Source organism: Ursus arctos, unplaced genomic scaffold (assembly GCF_023065955.2).
Source record: "Ursus arctos isolate Adak ecotype North America unplaced genomic scaffold, UrsArc2.0 scaffold_8, whole genome shotgun sequence".
In the NCBI taxonomy this organism is placed as follows: Eukaryota; Metazoa; Chordata; class Mammalia; order Carnivora; family Ursidae; genus Ursus; species Ursus arctos.
In genome coordinates, this window is record NW_026623100.1 from 71,817,234 (window position 1) to 71,825,346 (window position 8,113).

Genomic DNA, 8,113 nt, shown 5'->3' on the forward strand with positions numbered 1-8,113 from the left:
GGATAATTTTTTTTTTTCCCCTTGGATGAGGCATAGCAAGCTGATTAATGATGTGAGGGAGAGTGGGCTAAGGAGGGGAGTTCTACAAATGTTTCCTTTCCGAGAGCCATTGCAGGCATGGGGAAAGAAAGGTGTGCATTGTAAGGGGGTGGCAGGCAGTACTGGGCTAATTAGGGTTTGGTTAATGCTGGTGAGTGTCGAACATTCCTGCTAATGGCTGTTACTAATGGGAGAAATGGGATCATTTGTTAACTTTACTTAGGAAAGTGAGTGTTGAAGGCAGGATGGAGAAAAAAGGTGAGCATGGCCCATTCTACCTAAGCCAAATGAAAAGTGGAAAAAACTCCTCATGATTTTCCTTAAAAAAGCAAGACCCCGATTTCACACGGTTACCAAGCTCCCTCGCCTTTGTAAGAAAGTGATCACCAATTTCTACCTTGCCTGCCTGTTTTTCAGGACCTTTGGCCATCTTCCAGTTGACCTTTTCTCCCTGTTCAACATGCAGATTTTTAAATGGAAGTTGTCTTGAAGGCATGTGTTATTAAGAACTTACTGTGAACTGTGCTCTGTGCTTTGACTTGCATGATTTCATGCAAGTTTTACAACACAATTGTGAGATGTATATATGCATCTAATTCCTATTTTACAGATGCAAAGATTAAAGCCCAAAGCCCTAATCTACACAACCAGGTGGCACTTTCATTCTTCAAGGCCTTATGTTTTGTAGAGCATCTTTACCTTTAAGACTCCCCAGGATAATCTTTACAACTTATTTTCTAAAGCACAAGAGTTTTCCTTTTCTTTTAATTCTTTCCCAATCCATCTGACACATTCCATTCCAGTGTCCCACAGAAAGAGTTCTCTGGCCCTTTGAATTCATAGTAACCCCTGAGTCATGTGGGTAACCAAGATGGACTGACCCAAGAAATATGAACTTGAAAAACAGCTTATTCTTTGCTAGTGAATTCTGAATGGCATACTCTCCTCTCTGGATAGCCTTCCCAGAACTTGTACATTGCAGACGTGACCTACATAGGTGGAAGGCTGACATAAAAGTCACCTGGGCAGAGCCTAGTGTATGTGCCCATTGGCCTTCAGTCAATATTTTGAACAAAGAAGTTCCACTTATCAGCTTTCAGCAAGAGTGCTCTGCATAGGCACTATGCACAGGGTCGATATGATGACCCCTCCTTAATCATGTTCCCAGACCTGTAAAGACATGGTCTCACCCAATAGGGTTTATATTTAGAAATATGAAGACTCATTCTTTAGACTATTGAATTAACTGCACAGGATTTCAGATTGACCTGTTGTTAATCTGGGTATTGGAGAAGTTCCCTCAAGAGGAAGTACCATTAAGCAGTTATTGAAGCTTTAAAAGCAGGTAGGACTGAGAATCTTGATTCTACCAATTGTCAGTTTTGTGACTTTGGACAAGTTACTTCACTCTGCTTGGTAGTTGAAAAGTAGTAAATAGTATAAAATGTGTAAAGTGTCTTTTAATTCCTAAAGATTTCAAACCATCCCTAGGGAGCAGCATCCAAAAAGGGGAAAGAAAAATTAGTCGCTGAAAACCTGTGAAGACCTGAACACTTACACAATGTTACTTCCCCAGAATTATACAAGATAAAGCAAGTCATGGGCAGGCCTGAATTCAAGGGGTGGGAAATAAACTCTACTTCCTGTTGGGAGTGGCTGCAAAATAATGTGCATGACTCAGTCAGCCACAGAACCAGGTACTCTGAGCCGAACATACTGCAGGTATTGCCCATGTAGTTCTCCCTTAAAAACTCTCAAAGTAGGCATTACACACCCATTTTATAGACATGAAAAACAAGGCTTAGAGACATTAAGAACTTATCTGAGATTAACCAAGTAGTTACTAGCACATCTCGATTTTAACAGGTTTTACTCCAAAACCGACACTGATAACTTAGATATATACATTAAAGGCCAATCTCATGAGCAATGCCTCCATTTCTATAGGAAGGAGCTAAGAGAAATATATTACTTTATCTTTACATTTATTTTTTTAGGACTATTCCAAAGAAAACATCTTGAGTTTATACACTCTCTATTAGGTGTCAAGGTGCTTCCAGGTCTGTTCAATGCCAGCCTCAACAATCTATCGAGAGAGAAGTGTCAACCACTCCTCCAAAAATGTCCAAAGACACAAATCCAAGGAACTTAGAAAGAGGCTCAAACAACTCTTCATATATTACTTTTCCCAGCCCATACTCTCAAAAAATAGGAAATGTCTTTAAATCAAGTGCTAAGAGCAGCCCTAGTTAGCTCATGTTCCCAGAGATAGATGATGTCCGTTAAATGAGTGTTGTAAGCAAATTTTTAAGATGACTCCTCCACAAAAAAACACTCCCCTTTGAATAGCTCCCTCCCCCGTGAATACAATGGGACATTACTTCCATGATTATGTTATTGTACATGGCAAAAGGGATTTTGTAGCTATAGTTAAGGTTACTCATCAGTTGACTCTAAGTTAACTGAAAAGGAGATTATCCAGGTAAACATAACCTAATAATGTGAGTTCTTTAAAAACAAAGAGTTTTCTCTGTCTGGTAACAGCAGAGAAAGGGAGTGAGATTCAAAACATGAGAGGAATTCAACCAAGGCAGGTTCTCCATTAATGAGATGAAGAATGTAGGGCAAGAATCTGAGAATGGCCTCCTCACGCTGAGAGTAACCCTTGACCAACATCCAACAATTTGGACTTCAGTCCTACAGTCACAAGATACTAGATTCTGCCAACAACATGAATGGGCTTGGAAGCAGATTTTTCCCCAGAGCTTCCAGATAAGAGCCCAGCCTGGCTGACACCTTGATTTCAGCCTTAGGAGACCTTGAGCAGAGAACCCAGATGAGCCTATCTAGATTTCTGTTTTACAGAACAGTGAGACAATAAACTGACATTGTTGTAAGCTGCTAAATGAGTGAGGATTTATCATACAGCAGTAGAAAATGAAAACAGCAAACCGATCCAAGTGGCAGATGGAGGCAATAGGACAACCCGAGTCTTTCCCTTTCTCCAGAACCCTCCTCTATCATCTCAGGCAAGGCATACCTGTTGACTAATCTTAGGCCTGATATTCCCCAAACTATTTACTCTGTGATATGGGCAGTGTCCATGGCTTACTATATTAAATTTTCTATGATAGTCTTGATTTGAAATATATCATTAGACCACATGTTTTCATTTTCAATACCTCGCCTTATTTAGGTAGTAAAGCATTAGTCATAGGATCACAGCAATGCTTTATGCAATATTCTGTTCACTCACCAAAACAAAATAATTAACACCCATTATTGGTAGGCACCTTATTATACTAACAGTCATCTTCACAACCTCTCTGACAGGTAGATATTATTCCAATTTGGAGGTCAACAGAACTAAAGTTTGAATGGAGTAAGTGGTCCAGAGACACTGACCAGCAGCAGTTGGATTTGAACCCAGCTCAGTCTTACTCCAAAGTTCAGAACACTATTGGAGAGTGATGCATAGATCTGTAAAATGGGCTGTGAAGAAAGCATATTAGTGATTACCTCATGCTGGAAAAGGGGCAGATGGGGCATGATATCTCAAGGGTGCTAGTTTATTTTTGAAATGATGACAATATTCTAACATCGATTGTAGTAATGGTTGTAAAACTCTGTGAATACACTAAAAACCAATGAATTACACACTGTAAATGGATGAATTGTATAGTGTATTAATTATACCTCAATAAAGCAGTTTTCTAAGAAGAAAACTGAGAAGGATCTTGTAGAAGAAGTTGAGGTATATGAGGCAAGGGAAGCAGGTGAGGAATGGGTGTGGGCTAAGTTATGGAAAGCCTTGCATATCAGGCCAATCTGACTAAAATCTGTTCCTTCAAAAATAATGGGTCCCTACAAAGGGTTTTAAATAAGGGAGTGAAAAAATCCTATTAGTGTTTTAGAAAGATACCTCCAGTGGCTCTGCAAATGAATTTAAGAAGAGGGATGCAATACTGTAGACCTGGAGGTTGATAAAGAGACTCTTGCTTAACTCACTGAGAAGATGGACTTGACCTAAAGCTAATAGAATGGAAGAAGGCCTAGTGTTTGAGAATCAATGCAGACAGAAAAGAAATGTAACTTTTTGAAAGCCTGAGATAAGGAAGAAGGAGAAGCAAAAGAAAACTGGACTTTCTAGTCTGAGAGGCCAGCTTTGTAAGGACAATGCTGCCTGGCATTTTATAGAGCCTGGGGGAACTGGACCCATGGCAATTCTGGGCGGTGGAGGGAGAGGGAGTTGGGTACCTGTAAATTCTACTTAGATCCAAGGGCTCAGCCCTCTAGCCAAATATAAATGATACTGATATGTGGGTCCTATACCCAGAGATTCCGATTAAGCCTGCCTGTGATTATGGACTGGGCAGTGGAATTTTTAAGAGCTCCTAAGTCATTCTAACATGCAGCCAAGCATGTGAACCTCTGGCTTGGATGTTCCTTTCCAGCTGAGGCTGGCAGAAGAGGGCACAGCTATTCCTTGCCAAATGCTTATAGCCTAGCCAATAAAACATGGCTCTGCTGAACAGAGGTGTAGCCCCATCATCAGTTACTTGGGGTCTGACGGGACCATCCAAGAGGCAGTTTCACTGATGGTGGGTTTTACTAAAACAGATAAAATTTAAGGTAAGGAGAAGACTATTTGAACTGGTTAACATGGAATCAGTGGGCTAGCTAGAGCTGTACTGTAGAGTAAGAATTCCTAACTACTCTAGTGCAGTGATTCTCAAAGTGTGGTTCTCAGACCAGCAACATCAACTTCATCTAGGTACTCATTAGAAATTCAGATTCTTGGGCTCTAATCCCAACTTAATGATCACAAACCTTGGAAATGAGGCCCAACAATCTGCGTGTATTTTTTAAAGTAAGCTTCTTAAAAATTTTGAAATAATTATAGATTCATAGGCAATTGTAAGAAATAATACCAGGGGTGCCTGGGTGGCTCAGTTGTTAAGCACCTGCCTTTGGCTCAGGGTGTGATCCCAGAGTCCTGGGATCGAGCCCCACATCAGTCTCCTCCGCTGGAAGCCTGCTTCTTCCTCTCCCACTCCCCCTGCCTGTGCTCCCTCTCTCGCTGGCTGTCTCTCTCTCTGTCAAATAAATAAATAAAATATTAAAAGAAATAATACCAAACAATCCCATCACCCTTTGCCCAATATATCCCGATGGCATCTTGCCAAACTGTAATACAGTATCACAGCCAGGATATCAACATTGATACAAACAGGTTAAAAATATAGAATTCTTCCACCATCATAAGGTATCTCTCATGTTGCCCTTTTATAACCATATCTAATTTCTTCTTGCCCTCACCTACTTCTTAAACCCTGGCCACTATTTTCCCCATTTCTATAATTTTATCATTCAACGATGTTATATAAGTGGAATCAAACAGAATATAACGTTTGGGGATTGGCTTTTTTCACTCAGTATAATTCTCTGGAGAGTCATCCAGGTTATTGTGTGAATCGAGGGTTTGTTTCTTTGTATTGCCGAGTAGTGCGATGTTTGTGTAACCATTCACCTATGGCAATCTTGTTTCAACAAGCCGTCCAGGCAATTCTGATGCATGTTTGTTTTTGAGAACCACTGATCTCTAGACAAAGAACTTAAAAAGATAGGGAAGAAAAAAGGCATTTTTCTACTTCGACTTCCTACTCTGAACTTACAGGTCTTCTCAGAGAGATGGGAAACCACTCCTTTTCATCTTCACCACTACTGTTAACACAGTACTCTGTATCCTGCTTATGGCTGCTATGCATTTCTTAAGGGATTGATGTATTTATTTAAGAAATATTTATTGCGGTGCCTCCTAGTAACTGTTTCAGGCACCAGGAAGACAGCAGTGGAAAAGGTATACCGGTCCCTGCTCATGAATAACTTTCAAGACAGTGAGGCCAGAGGAGACAATAAACAAATACAGTCAGGTCGAAATAAATGCCGTCAGCTTACAGCCCAACCAACCCGAGGTGGCCCTCTTGAACACAACTCCAACATGAGCACTTGGATTCTGATAGGCCCATCCAGCTACATGTTTGAATCTACTGGTCACTGTGGAAAGATTTTGTACGAGGAACTTTACTTTAGCTGAGAAAGAAGGTACTCGGGAAAATATTATTCATAAGAGCAAAATCTTGGATATACTCCAAATATTCAATAGTAGGGAAATACTTATGCAAATTGTAGCAGACCCACTCTAGAGCATATGGAGTCATTAAATTGATGGTTACTCGGAGCAGGTAATAGCATGAAAATACCTGTGTTTAATCTTATATAGAAAAAAATCAAGATACTGTGTTATGAATCCTATATAATTCTAATAATATTTTACAAAGGAAGAAAGATTAAATTTCAAACAAATGGATGAAAAAAACTTTGGAAGAATATAATTGTGATTATGACTATCAGGATACTGAGTTCACAGACGCTTTCTTTTTTTGAACTCTCTAATTTTCACTAAATTTTATTATCTTTGAACCTATCTATCTACATACATATAAACATTTTAAAATACTAATAAATGTTGACATTCTGACATGTTAGTGACTTTTGTGTCTTTACACTCAGAGAAGAAAAGCTATGAAAGCAACAGAGCCACTTTCCACAATATTAATTTCAATAGATCAGGGTGGACATGGTGAAGAAAAAGATTCTTCAGGTCTTCGCAGTATATTAGTGCCTAGTTGTATTACTCAATATGTATCCTATGTTATGAAAATCTCCTGGCTAAAGGAGAGTTTACTAGTGTCCTCAGAAATTTTGCATAATATCACAACCTCATAAGAAAATAAGAAATAGCAGGATAGCCAAGTAGGAGTCATGTCCCACAAATGACTCTGCAATGCTCTCTTAGCTCTGTCAAGGGAATGGGTATATTCCTCTCAGAAACCATGGCAAGAATCAAAACACATTTGCCAAAAATAGATGGAGAATGCCTATTTAGACATGTTTGTGGTATTCCACAATGTCTTTTAAGCCTTTTATTGAGCTCTTTTTTTAAAACAAAAACTAGAACTGACAATGAAAATTTCATTATAAAAACCAACTTTGGGTGATCTGGAAAGGGTGCATGACAATGTCAGAACATTGCAGCATCTTGGCTTTATTATTAAGGTTGAACTCACGGAGAAGCAAATCCAAGACAAACAGAAGATATGTTGCTGTGATGGTTTTTTTATGTAACAACTGGACCGGGCTAAAGGACGCTCAGATAGCTAGTTAAACATTATTTGGTGTGCGTACATGATTGTAATCTGGAAGAGATTAGATCTGAATCAGTAGACTGGGTAAAGAAGATCCACCCTTACCAATGTGGACAGATTTCATCCAACTCACTGAGGGTTCAAACAGAACAAAAAAAGGTGGAGGAAGGGTGAATTCTCTCTCTCTTCTTGAGGTAAAACATCCATCTTCTCCTCCTGCCCTCAGACATCAGAGCTCCTGATACTCAGACCTTCAGACCCTGGGGCTTAAACCAGTGGTCCCTTGGGTTTTCAGGCCTTTGACCGTGGATTGGGAGTTCACCATTGCCTCCCCTGGTCATTCAAACTGACGCATATCACTGGTTTTCCTGGTTCTCCAGCCAGCTGATGGCATACTGTATGATTTCCCAGCCTTCACAGTCATATGAATCAGTTTCCATAGTAAACGACTTCTTATATATCTATGTATCTCCTATTGATTCTGTTTCTCTAGAGAGCCCTGACTAACACAGCTGCCTACACATATGTGTAGTTTTCAGTGCTCCACAATAAAGTTAATCATCAAAAGATAATAAAGAAAAACAAATCAGGAAATTTGAAAAAATACAAATAATTATTTAATATCAACCTCAGCACTCAGAACAAAATGATATATTTAAATCTCAGTACATAAAATAATTCAAAACATTCATGAGGCTCATATTCTATCCTAAGCTGTGTGTTATGGGAAAAGACCAATAATCAAGGAACTTATTGAATATATGGATGCTGATTTACATGGAAGAGTCATGGAAAGGACCAGAAGGAAAAGCCTATCTTGGCTGTAGACTAGAAGGACCAGACAGAAACCAAAGACTCTTTCATTC